At 44.2% G+C, this 12,326-nt stretch overlaps 1 protein-coding gene and 1 long non-coding RNA gene across 5 annotated transcripts in view; one reads left to right on the plus strand and one right to left on the minus strand.

Annotated features, from left to right (window-relative positions):
• The window catches only part of LOC309658261, a 477,588-nt gene that overhangs the window by 416,065 nt on the left and 49,197 nt on the right, over nt 1-12,326 (plus strand). The window lies entirely within an intron of this gene.
• Nucleotides 1-12,326, minus strand: part of LOC309658220 (uncharacterized protein) — a 92,250-nt gene that overhangs the window by 74,186 nt on the left and 5,738 nt on the right. For 2 of the 3 annotated variants that reach the window (XM_082456616.1, XM_082456617.1), the window contains one exon: nt 8,224-8,402. The gene's annotated coding sequence lies outside the window, so the exon portion shown is untranslated. Of the gene's footprint in view, nt 1-8,223; nt 8,403-11,808; nt 11,923-12,326 lie in introns of those variants that run through there. The other variant, XR_014262058.1, reaches the window with a different exon arrangement.

Raw genomic sequence — 12,326 nt, forward strand, 5'->3', positions numbered from 1 at the left:
GGTATATCCAGACAATGGAATATTATTCAGCACTAAAAAGCAATGAACTATCAAATCATGAAAAGACACAAAGGAACTTTAAATGCATATTTACAAAGTGAAAGAAGCCAGCCTGAAAAGGCTACGTACTGTATGATTTCAACTACATAACATTCTGGTAAAAGCAAAATTATGAAGACAGTAAAAAGATCAGTGGTTGCCAGGAGTTGAGGAGGGGAGGGATGAATAGGTAGAGTGCAGAGGATTTTTAGGACAGTGAAAATACTCCATATGATACCACAATGATAGATACATGTCATTATAGATTCGTCTAAGCCCACAGAATGTACAATGCCAAGAGTGAACTCTAAGGTAAATTATGGGCGCTGAATGATAATGACATGTCAACGTAGGTTCATCAGTTTTAACAGAGGTAGCACTCTGATGGGGATGTTGATAATGGGGGAGGCTGTGCCTGTGTGGGGGGCAGGGGGTTTATGAGAAACCTCTGTACCTTCCCCTCAATTTTGCTGTAAACCTTAAACTGATATTAAAAATAAAGTGTAAATTTTGAAAAATTGAATTCGAATGCATTTAGATGGGACATGACTGTCCTAGTGTTCTGATGTCTCCAGGACCATCCAGAAGCATATACACGGCACCCTTCGCTTATTTACCTTTTCTACCTGGCTCCTAAAAGCCCTAGATTTTGTCATCCTGCAAGTTTAGGCTAATAATGGGTCTTTACTTCAAGCCTTAGCTCCAAAATTTCCAATAGAACAATGAGATAATCTCAACAAAGACAGAATACAATATTCAGGACTTCCCTGGTGGTCCGATGGTTAAGAATTGGTCTTGCAATGCAGGGGATGCTGGTTCGATCCCTGGTCTGGGAACTAAGATCCTGCATGCTGCGGAGCAACTAAGCCTGCGCACTGCAACTACTGAGCCTGCGCACTCTGGAGCCCGTGTGCCACAACTAGAGAGAAGCCCACATACCACAATGAAGAGCCCACGCACTACAAAGAAAGATGTCGCGTGGGGCAACTAAGACCCGACGCAGCCAAAAAATAAATAAATATTTAAAAATAAATAAATACAATATTCAAGTGGATATTGAAGAAAATGAGATATGAGCATCTGGAACTGTAATCAAGGACTATCTTGGTGTGTTTCTTAGTTTTATGACCAAGTACCCTGAGAACTCTTGCAGCTTTCAGAAGTGCCTGAGTATTCACTGGGAAATATTTTTATAAGTTATTAATCAACAGCACCAATTTTGTGCTCAACATTGTTCTAAAGATTGAAAGACATACAAGAGAAAGAGAAAATAGGCATCTTGACTCAAAGAACCTCATAATCTATTTATCTAGCCCTGGATGACAGGAGTCTCAAAAAAAAAAGAAAAAAAACAATTACTGAATGTCTGTTGTAAGCCAGGTCCTGTTCATAGAGCATATGAATCCTCTTTGTGCAGTATCTCCTTCAATCTTCACAACAGCCCTTTGTGGTAGGTACTAGAAAAACCATCCCCATTGTAACATGAGGAAAGTACAGCACAGAAAGATCGAGTACCCTTCCCAATGCCATATAAACAATAAATGGTAGTCGGTGTTTAAGCATGTGGGCTCTTAGAGACCATTACATTTAACTATGCCCTACATTCCACCTCAGAAGGTAGCACGAGCTGACTTTAAATGTAATATGTAGTGAGGAAAGGTGGCTCCAGTTCAGGTCATCCATGTTCAAAGGGATATATTGCTATTTTCCATCCCCACTCCCAGCCCCCAATAAAGCCATGCTTTTTTAATTTTGTTAATTAACCACTCTCCATGTGGCAAACCGTGACAAGTCAGTGGATCCAGGAGGGAACTCAGATGACTACACCTTGCAAAGAGAACTTGGACCCTTCAATAGGCCAACAAGTGCAAAATTTCCAAGGCTAGGGATTTCCCCCAGGGAAGTATCTCTCTCTCTGTCTCTCTGATCATCTACCAGATAGAAGGAGATGGCCTAAGCCAACCTAAGAGCGCCTCTTCATTCAGAGTGGATTTTCTCATGCCTAAAGTGTTGACCAATGAGGACACATTTCACCTCTGAGTGATACTGTGGATTCTCCAGCTGATTTCCTGGGTCCAGCCATCACAAGGATGATATAAGGTTATCTCCATGCAAACTGGTTTCATCAGTGTCTCAACCAGCCTGGAAAATTTGCATATATGATGTCATGCAGAAAGAGAAAGTTAAACTGCCTTAAAGTCAACTGGTTCTACTGGCTACTGTTCATTGAAACAACATGGTGCTTATACTGCATCAAGGTTCCGGGGCATTCCAAAGACAGGTCTGCTCATCTGCTCACTAATCCTCACACTTCTCTCAGTCACCAAGAATGGCATCCAGCTAAAGAAACAGATGAGAGCAACCAAAGGAATGTGTTGGTAGAGCTGGGTGTTGAATTGCTTTTCTGCATGTTCTATAATCGTCTTCTGGCAGGATATTCCTGATTATGAGGGACAACGCCCCGAGGCTTAGCCAGCTTAACTGCAGGTTCTGACAACAACCAACCCTTCAGAATCCTGGCATTTATTGCTTCATCAGGGGCCCCCAAATCTCTATTGCACATTGCATACTCATTTCCTCTGTTCAACAGCACATGCTTTCATGCTATTGCTGAAGATCTGTACTCATTTCTCACCTTTTCCCTCCTCTCCTCTATCCATAGCAGCCAGGCTGGCTTAGCACTCTGGGGCCACCTCTATTGATTTATGCGCAAATAGGACACAATTTCCAGAAAGGTGGCGATTTTCCTTCCTGGAATCCTCACACATAATGTTACTATGTGCTCAAATATGGATTTGAGAAAGGATTTAGCGGCAAAGGAATATCTTCGTTCCATAGTCTGAAAGTAATATGTCTATTTCTGTGGTCCCCCAACTGTATACCAAGTCACCCCAGGGCAACATATAAATTCACAGAAGTGCTGGGAGATACTTGAAATTCCCTAAGGGAAACGTGAAATACTCAGCATCTGTTGAACACTGCACCAATTTAGGGTTGTTCAGTGTCAACATTAGATCATGCTGCATTCCTTTCAATGATGGCATATCTTTGCAAAATCATGTTTTGTGCAGTAACTGTGATAAAACAAACAAACAAAAAGTCCCATAAGGAAATCTGTGGAACAGGAAATGAAGGTGGCAGCGTCCAATCTGATTCCAAAGTTTGAGTTGTTGCCCAGTGCCCAACAGGCATGTGCATCCCATTAGTAACCAGGTGATTTAACAGTGCAATAAAAATAGGATTATTTTCTTTCAATTTATGAGTATCATTTTTTCAAACGACTGCTAAAAAGTTGTTAGGACATAAAGACATTACATTGTTTGGACCTAACTACTTAATAAATGGAACCATTATGTATTTCTTTTGGCCTAAGGGCATCATGAAAAAAATCACTGGGGTACTAAGGGCTCCATAAACTGAGACGCTTTGGAAACCTCTGGTCCAGTCAATAATGCTTTGCAGCTCTCGGGGACCTCATTTGTACCTGATCTTGGTTTGGATGTTGGGGCTGCTTCAGCTCAGTGGCTTTTCTACCTTTTGGTGCTCAAGGTGCCAGTACACAAGGTCTTTGTGATATAGCATCTAGCCCAGGCCTGTCTCAGCCTTGCTGGGCATCCCTCCTCTCTGTCCTCCATGCTCTGCTCACATTGACCTCCTTTCAGTTCCTCACACACAGCAAGCCCTTTCCCATGATGGGGATGTCTTGCTGGCACGTCTTGCTGCCTCTTATCCTGGTTTACTCTCAGGTCCCATCTTAAATTCCACCTCATCAGAAAGGCCTCCCCTGACCTTTTTTTTTTTGGCCACACTGTGCAGCATGTGTGTGGGATCCTAGTTCCCTAATAAGGGATTGAACCCGCGCCCCCAAGATCTGAAGCACGGAGTCTTAAACAATGGACCACAAGCCTCCCCTGACCTATTACAGTGAGGTCTCCCTGTTATCCTGTCTCACCCACAGTTCATTTCCCTCATATGATTTTATCCTTTGCACATATGTGTTTACCTCTGTGGGGACAGTCTGTCTGCTCACAGCTGTGTCCACTGAACTTAGCACAGTGACTTAGCACATAACTGTCATTCAAGAAATCGCTGTGGGGGCTTCCCTGGTGGTGCAGTGGTTGGGAATCCGCCTGCCAATGCAGGGGACACGGGTTCGAGCCCTGGTCCAGGAAGATCCCACATGCCGCGGAGCAACAAAGCCTGCGAGCCACAACTACTGAGCCTGCGCTCTAGAGCCCGAGAGCCACAACTACTGAAGCCCATGCGCCTAGAGCCCGTGCTCCACAACAAGAGAAGCCACTGCAATGAGAAGCCTGCGCACCGCAACGAAGAGTAGTAGCCCCTGCTCGCCACAACTAGAGAAAGCCCGCAAGCAGCAACGAAGACCCAATGCAGCCAAAAATAAATAAATAAATAATTTTTTTAAAAAAAAGAAAGAAATCGCTGTGAAGTAAACAAATGCCAGGATTTTGACTATGGCCCTGTCAAGCCCAAAGTGTTCAGGAGGCTTTTCTGGCAAACAGTCCTTCAAATAAAAATGAGGGCCAACTGTATCACCATCCCTGGGCAGAGGCGGTCCAGGGCAGTGTTTGAGATCATGAATCCCAGCTCCACCACCCCCTTGCTGGCAGACACTGGGCAAGTTACTCATTCTATCTCTCTACCCTCAGTGACTTTCTCGTAAAAGGGTTGTTATGAGGACTAACTGCAAAGCTCTCAATTGGTGTCTGGCAAGAAGCAAGTGTTCTAAATAAATGTTTGCTGCCATTATGAGGACAGCATTCAAGGACTCCCCATGGAGCCCCACGAATCATTCTTAGGGGAAGTTTCTGCCTCAGAAACTGATGGGTCCAAGTGACTCTTGCTCATTTTAGAATACACAGATCAGTGCAAAAAGTGATACATAAGCAAGCAGTTAATTCCTAGACCCATCAGTGCTCCTGGCTCAGCTCACGATTGGAACCAAAAGGAATTTGTATGGAACTTTGATTATCCACTTGGATGACAGAAATGGAAAGTAGCAGCTGGGTTATTGCTAATTTGTCTATACTTGGCCTGAGCTGTGGCCCCAAGCACTGAGTGTGTTTGCTTGATCCTCCCAACCCTTTGCTTGTTCCCTCTTAACCAGCCCTCTTCATGTTCTAGGCTTAAAAGTAAGCCCAGTGTACCCCAGTGTCTGCCCAGTGGTACCTGTGGAGCCCACCATCACAGAGCAGATATGTCATGTGGCTCCCCTCCTTGCAGGGGGAGGAAGCATGAGGCCATCTTCATCCATTCACACTGGATTGCTGCGCACTCTCTCTCCTGAGCCTTCTGCCCCAGTCTCTCCCCACCCAACCCTCATATCTGGATGCATCATTCTCAGAAACCACTGGAATCATATCCCTGTCCTCCTCAAGAGCTCTCTGCACCTCCTATTGCACGTGTATCCACCTCTCAGAAGACCATTTACCCCTTTGGCCTCCCATATATGTATGGCTTAGGTGAGGATAATGCCTTTCCTGCTAACCTGAATTGTCCTCACTGTATAAACATAACATAGGGTGGCCTTTCATGACGGGTGAGACCAATGAACTCAAACACGTGATGTGTTTTGATCCCAGTTTCTCCACTTACTAGCTACATTTTTTTAATATAAATTTATTTATTTTTGGCTGCGGTGGGTCTTCGTTGCTGCATGTGGGCTTTCTTTAGTTGTGGCGAGCGGGGGCTACTCTTCGTCGTGGTGCGCAGGCTTCTCATTGCAGTGGCTTCTCTTGTTGCAGAGCATGGGCTCTAGGCGTGCAGGCTTCAGTAGTTGTGGCTTGCGGGCTCTAGAACGCAGGCTCAGTAGTTGTGGCGCACGGGCTTAGTTGCTCTGCAGCATGTGGGATCTTCCCGGACCAGGGATCGAACCTGTGTCCCCTGCATTGGCAGGTGGATTCTTACCCACTGCACCACCAGGGAAGTCCCACTAGCTACATTTTCTATGGCAAGTGAACTATTACATCTATGAGCTTCTGTTTCCTCATCTGTAAAGTGGGCAGGATAGTACTTACCTCATAGTTTTGTTCTGAGTACTAGATAAGAAAACACAAGTGAAACACCCAGCCCTATACTTAGTAGACAGGAGTGCATTCAAAAAGTTAGCTGTTATTGTTTCTCTTACAAACGCCTCATTCTTCAGTTCTCAGCTTAGATATCACGTCTCCTGGGAAGCCTTCCCCGACCACCACCCCAAAAATGTGGGTGCTTCTAAAGCACCCTGCCCCAATCACCATAGTAAGATGCGTTACACTGCAGTGTCCTTGCCTCTTGGCTTTTTGGCTGCCCGCTAAGGTCCTATGACACATCACTAGCAGGGACAGTGTTCCTCCTGCACTGACATAGCATCTGGCACAAAGTAGGTACCCAGTAAAAGTGTGGCCAAATAAAAAGTAATTAATTAAATAAACAACCAAATAAAGAGAAAATAATTGTTAAAACTTTGCTGTGTCATCTGACCTAACGATCACTCCATTGTAAGACCCGAGGCTTGTCTGACAACCAACCACATTCCTTTTTTATATTATTTAATTTTGTTTTGTTTTGTTTTGCTTTGCTTTGTTTTGTTTTTTGGCCTCGCCCTGTGGCATGCGGGATCTTAGTTCCCCGACCGGGGATCAAACCCATGCACCCTGCAGTGGAACCACGGAATCCTAACCACTGGACCGCCAGGGAATTCCCTATATTATTTAATTTTAATAGGAGTTACCATCTATTGATCCACCTTGTACACAAAACATAATTCGATCCTGATAGCTCCTCTGAGGTAGGTACTATGAGCAGTGCCATCTTCCTCAGATGAGGACACAGAGGCTCAGAGAGTTGAAGGAATTTGCCCAAGATCATCCAGCTAGTAGAACAGAGCTGAGGCCAAAACCCAAGACTGTTCAACTCCAGGGTCTGTTTGCTGTGCTGCTTCTTGCTATACTTGAGGATGCTGTTTTTCCTTTTTGCTAAATTTCTCTGGCCTCTCAAAGCCTACAGAGTGGTGTTTCATCACCACTGGTGCTTACACCACAAACATGATAATGCCTTAGGCATCAATTCATTTGGTTACTAATCACCCATTCAGTGCCTTGCCACATTTTTGTCTTGGCATCATATAACTTTCATGCCTTATCAAGTCTACTCAACATGAGCATAACCTGTTGGTGGCAGTGCCCAAGTCTTACAATTCTATCTCCCAAGGCCTAAAAGAACATGTTTCACATGGTAAAAAAACATAAATAAAATTAAGTTTCTGTCTATTTGTTTGTAACATATTCAAGTACAATGACTAAGAGATTATCCCCAAATGTGAAGGGTAAGTTTAGCACAGCCTCACTTGGCTGTGGTATAAACAATTTTCCCACTGGGGAGTCCAGGAGGCACCTCAAGAAAGTAAACACATTTAATAACCTTTGTACTATTTGATTTTTTTAAACCAGAAGCATGAGTTATTTTTTTAAAGCACCATCAAAAATAAAGATAGATAAATAGACAGGATTTTTAAACCCAAACATTCGCGAGAAAATGACAGGGCAAGAGACTAGGGTCAATAGTTATCTTCCTGAGCAGACTTCCAGAGCAAGATATAATAATAGCCTAGAAGAATATAAATTCCTATGAATAGAGAAATGAATGTAGCCTCAAATGGGAGTTCCAAACCAACAGTCACAATGGAAGTTGCACCAAATCACGGGCCCTGATTTTTGGTCATGTTACTTCTTGGTTAGAGGATTCTATGTGCACCAGGATGAGTAGCAACAGGAATATGCTTTATTAAATGGTGGTTTAACAATTCATCCTACAAATGCAGGGGTGGCCAGCTGATATGCAATGATTGTCTTTTGGTTTGAGTTGATGTAGAAAGGGACCATCAGACAGTAGATGGTAGGGCTTTGCCCCAGATGCCTGCCCCCTCCACCTTTGTCCCACTTTGCCTTGTTCTACCTGTCTCTGCTAACTGCAAGACCAGACCAACTGTTCCCACTCCTTTCTAGCATAAGCATTTAAACACCTCAGCAATTCTACAGCCCAGGACACACCCACTTCCTTCCAGTTGTCCACACACCCATTCCTTTCACTGGGATTAACATAAAATTGCACTTAGAGAGGAAGAGAAAAAGATTTCCATATGCAAATTGAAAAATCAGTTTCAGAGTGGACTATTTGACTTACTTTGCAGTCAGTCCAGTAGAGCAGGTCAAAGATGCCCACTTGGATGATGAACTTCAGAAGTGACTACATCTGACACATGCTGCCTTCAAAGCACAGGCCAGGGAGAGAAGGATGACACCACAGAAACGTGATCAGAGTCATTGCCGAAGGGGAGGTGGCTGGTGAAGACATCTTAGCCTCTGTAAAAATGAAGCTGACTTTAGGGATCTTTTACAAAGCACTAAAACAAAAAATAGGCATTTGAAGGACACTTGAAATAATTGAATGAGATTACTTCAGGCAGTCTTCTGCCTCTAGGAAACATCATACCTAGGACAGACGCCTCTCCATCACTACCCATAAAGCATAGCACTTCACAGTGACTTGGCAACTTTCATCCCAGGAGAAGGTTATAATCCAGGAGCACATTCAATTATATTGGACATACGGATCATGTTCTAACCCAGGTCTGTCTGGCTGTAGAAGGCAAATTCCTAACCACTAAACATTCTGCCTTTTTTGTATATTTCATTCATCTCTTTTTTCAATGACATTTTTCCAATTAGAAAAGTAATACAAGTTCATTGTGGACATACTGGCATATTTAGGAAATCACAAAGAAGAAGACAAAAATCACGTACGGTCATTACCACTCAGATATATCAATATACGGTTAAATTTTTGTCTATAAAATCTTCCAGTCTTTTTTCTGCAAGAGCACACATTTCTGAGATGGCAGGTGGGAATGACTGCCAATGCCTTTAAACTCCAAGTGTCCCTTCAAAAGCAGCTGACCATTTGGGGGAAGAAGACTTGGTCCTCATGAGCTACAAAATGGCCATATTTCTTCACTTCACTGGCAGCACTAACCAGTCGGGCTCACCTAAGAGACACATTTGACTCTTGCTGCACTGCCATTTCCACCTCATTGGAGTATCCACTCCTGTGGGATCTCGATCCTCTAACAGCTCAGGGGCAAACCTGACTTGGCTAACACTTTCATTGTAAGCCCATCCTCCTTCTCAATGATTGACTCAAGGGGACCAAGCAGACAAAGAGAAGGCCATGGGAGCTTCTGGGACAAATTCTTTGCTCTTAAGAGAGACACACCAGAAAAGACAGTCTTTTATTATCCCAGATGCTGCCCTGTGTGGATTAATGCCTGGAACTGAAGAGCCATTTTAGGAGCCTGAGAGAAGCTGGCTGGGGAACAAAACCTGAAGCGATAGAATATTCTAGATGACCTGTAGGAAGACACAGGAGGCCGCCGGACACAAAACAGACTATCACAAGGAAAGAGCAATTTGTGGAAGAATATGTACAGTATGATCCCATTTAGATAAGGAAGGAAGGAAGGAAGGGAGGGAGGGAGGGAGGAAGAGGAATGAAAGGCATAGAAAAGAGCCAAGAGTAGACTCTGGAGGAATATACACCAAAGTGTTGGCACTGGTGACCTCTGGGAGCCATGTGAACCAGGGTCTCAACTTTTTATTCTATCTTTATTTGTATGGTTTGAAGTTTTTACAATAGCACGCATACATGTATTGCTCGCGTAATTTTCTAAAAATATTTCAATTTTAAAGAGTATATGTGGCTTCCCCTTTATTTGAAACTTTAGAAGTTCAGAGCATTCTTCTAGAAAAAAAAAAAGGTTTGTGGTAAAAAATTCTTCAAGTTATTTTCAGTTTCTAGGGGGATCCTCTCTATCTTACAGCTCAGCACTCCTGCTGTTTGTCAGCATAGCTTCCTTTCCCACAGGAAAAGCCACTGGGAGATCATGAGCTTTGGTTCAGTTTGCCTGGGGTCAGTGTCTGAATGGTGAAGTGGGACAGGATGATAAAACTCTTCTGTGAAATCAGGACATGGGCATTTGGCTGACATCACCAGAGTGCTGGCTGGCCTTGTAGGGTGTCCAGAGATGAGTAAGGCATGGGATGTATCTCCAGGCACTACAGCACGAGGGTTGTGTAGCATGTCTCAAAGTGTGGGCCACAGTCCCCACGTCAGAGTCACCTGCAAACTTGTTAAAATGCAAATTCCTGCACCCCACTCCAGATCTACTGAGTCACCATCTCTGAGGGTGGGTCCCCCAAACCTGAATATTTTTCTTATCTGTAAATAAAGTATGAGAACTACTTTCCTCAGTGGGTGAAGTGGCCTCATCAGAATAGGTAGTCAGTCCTCTGGGGCAGAGGTGGCGCAAGTACAGGTTCTTCTTTCTCATCCTGGCTACCTGGATGCTCAGAGCCAAAGTAATGGCCCAACTGTAGTTATGTGGTTTCACGGCATGAGGACGATTAGGAGCCCTAATCCTGGTTCCTCATATTAATTCCCTGACTTCTTTCATTCCTCTTGCCATCTTCGATGTCCCCCAGTGAGTTACCTGGGACAAGCAGGGTAAATGAATAAATGAGTAAGAGCAGTGCTTTATTAAGCACTAAGCCAGATGCTGTGCTAAGTGCATTGCATCATACCTCATTTAATCTTCACAACAAACCTAAGACCAGGTACTATTATTAATCACACTTTAGAGATGTGGGAACTGAGGCTTAGAGAAGTTAGGTAATTTTTAGAGCAGGTACTGGAATCCAGGTCTCTAATTCTAAAGCCTATGTTCTTAAACACCTACTACTTGCCCTTGGCATTGGTGAACAGTGGTGGTCCCACACTTTTCATATAAGACTCGCCCTGGGGCTGCAATCTCAGCGGAAAAGGGGGGCCAAGGCTAACCTTGAAGGTTTTTTTGCATAACTAGCACACTATTTTTACTTAGATTTTATGTTTCAGACCAATTTTTTAAAATTTTGAAGATGTTTTTATGAACACATTTTTTAAATGTTTTGTCTCATTTTACGTATGTATATATTTACGGAGGGTCACAAAAGGGCTCATCTGTAGTGGTGCTGCCATTGTAAATGAGTTAGTGTTAACTATTTCATGTCAAATTCATTTTAAATTTTCTGTTCAGTAACCGTTGATGATTTGCAGGGGGAAATGAAAGCATTTTTACAGGAAGAACCTCCCCCCAACTTGGTACATATTTTAATACATATTTAATACGTCTGTGTATCATATAACAACAACAGCAACAACAGAAAGTCAAACTGTGAAAAGGTCCCATCACCTCCTAGCTGTACTCCTCAGGGACACCCACTGTAAAAAGCGCATGCGCTCGCTCTCTCTTTTTTTCTCTCTCTCTCTCTCTCACACACACACACACACACACACACACACACACACACACAGGATCATACCACCAACATGCAATGCAACCTACTTTGTTCACATAACCATATATCTTAGATATATGACATTTGCTTTGTTGTTTAACTTGAGAAGAACTTCCGTTCCTCCTTCAAGCCTAGAGGGCAGAGGAGACAGGAGAAGGCCCTCTGAGCTGGAGGTAACGTCTCTCCGCCCAAGCCAGAGCTCAAGGCCGGATAACCAGTGGGACTGCCAGCTAAGCAGGCCCCCGCCCTCCCACGGCCCGGACAAATGGCGGGAGGGAGGAAGTGTGCAGCTGGGAAGCTCCGCCGCTCTCGCCCGGGTTCCCCGTTTTCCCCGACTGAGACTGCGAGGAAAGTTAGTGCGGAAATCTGCACCCACCTTAAACCCGGACGGTCCCAGGAACTTCCCCCGCCGCTGGGACCAGAGGCCGGGATAGAGAAGTCACCAGAGGGTGCGCTCCCGGACCCGGGTGACCGCGCGGGGACCGCCTCGCTGCAGCGCCCTCTGTCGGCAGCGTACGTATTTGAGTACGGCCCGCATCTCTCTGCCTGTGGTACTTGGTGTAGGTGTTCGTGTTTATGTTCCTGTTCGTGTGCAGATGGGTGTCGGGGTGTCTAACGCCGGTGTACACCTTTGCACCCCTATTAGCAATGTTAAATTCCGCTGGAAATTTCTAGATAGTTCTGCTAACTCTGTGCATCTGTGTAGAGCTCCTAGGGACATAGATTTGTGTGAAAATGAGTCTGGGCACCCAAAGTGGTGTTCCTTGAGTGTGGCATCAGTTGTATATATGCCTGTGGATATTTCACTTTCTGCTCCCATCCATCTATGAGTGAGTACCTATGAGCATAGGCAGTATTCCTACAGATTTGAATGTTATTAGTAATACACACATT

Source organism: Balaenoptera physalus (assembly GCF_965194825.1).
Source record: "Balaenoptera physalus genome assembly, chromosome: 3".
Classification (NCBI taxonomy): Eukaryota; Metazoa; Chordata; class Mammalia; order Artiodactyla; family Balaenopteridae; genus Balaenoptera; species Balaenoptera physalus.